This window comes from Galeopterus variegatus, unplaced genomic scaffold (genome assembly GCF_000696425.1).
Source record: "Galeopterus variegatus unplaced genomic scaffold, G_variegatus-3.0.2 Scaffold8597, whole genome shotgun sequence".
NCBI lineage: Eukaryota > Metazoa > Chordata > Mammalia > Dermoptera > Cynocephalidae > Galeopterus > Galeopterus variegatus.
In genome coordinates, this window is record NW_007734708.1 from 73,392 (window position 1) to 74,776 (window position 1,385).

Here is a 1,385-nt window from a genome sequence, read left to right on the forward strand (position 1 = left end):
TTTTTTTTTTGTCTTTCATTTTCTGAAGTTTAATTATGATGTGTCCTGGAGTGGATTTTTATGGATTTATCGGGTTTAGGGTTTGCTAGGGTTCTTGAAATATATTTATGATTATGTCTAAACTAGGAAGGTTTTCAGCTAATATTTCTTTGAATACTTTTTCAGTATTGCCCTCTCTTATTGTCTTGTTCCAGGACTCCAATTAAACCAAAATGAGATTTTTTGTTATCATCCTACAGATCCCTGTTCTTCTGTTTTCCAGTTCACTGATTTTTTCCTCTATCCCTTCCAGTTTGGTTCTGAACTTTTTATTTTGGTTATTGTATTTTTATTAAAATTTATTGTATTTTATTAAAAGATTTCCATTTTGTTCTTTATATCTTCTATTTTTTGATTGAGACTTTTTTTTTTCTTAATGTTCCAAGCATGTTTATAATTACTTGAGTCATTCTCATTATGGCTGCTTAAAATCTTTATCAGATAATTTTAACATCTGTCACCTTGGTGTTAGCATCTACTGATTATCTTTTTTCATTCAACTTGAGATCTTTCTGGTTCTTGGTTTGCTGAGTGACTTTTGATTGAAACCTAAACATTTTCATATTATATTTTGAGACTCTGGATATTATTTCAGTCTTACATTTTAGCTGGCTTTCTCTGACAGGGGAAGGGGGTGCCACCTCCTTGCTACCAGTTGGAGGTAGAAGTCCAGGTTCCTTACTTGGTTCCTGTTGATACCTGAAAGTAGTGATTCCTATCACAGTCTATTGATGTCATCATCTTACCTGTTAGGGTGAAGTATAGAAATCTTAATCTGGAGCTTTTTTTCCCCGAAAGTAGGAGTTCCTTGTTACCACTAGGTAGGGGTGGAAGCTCTCGCTCCACATGGTCTCTACTAATCCTACAAGGTGGTGGGACTTGTTCCTGGCTGGCAAGCATAAAGGTCCCAGTTCCCTACTTGACCTTCTCAATACCACCTGAGGAGGAGGGTTGGGGCACCTCATTACAGCCTTACAAGGCTTCCCACTCAAGTCTAGGCTTCCCACTCAGCCTTTGTTGACATAGGTGGGGGTTGGGCCACAGTTCTTTCTGTGAATTTGGCTGGAGTAGAGCAGTTATTATCTAAAAGTTTTCTGTCTTGCTAGGCCACCCCTTTCTTGGTTCTTTGGATAGAGACAGCAGGTGTTTGTTATTTGTTGGAGCATTTTTTTCCCCCTTGTATCTATTGGCACTTCCAGGTTGCCCTTTTCTTCAGCTCAAAGTCTGGGATACATGAGGCAAAAAGAAAACCCAGAGAACTCACCGTCATGTAGTTTGCTGGGTTTCAAGGTTCCTAGCAGATCTGCCTCTCTCCCGCTTCCAGAGCCTTATGTTTGTTTTCTATA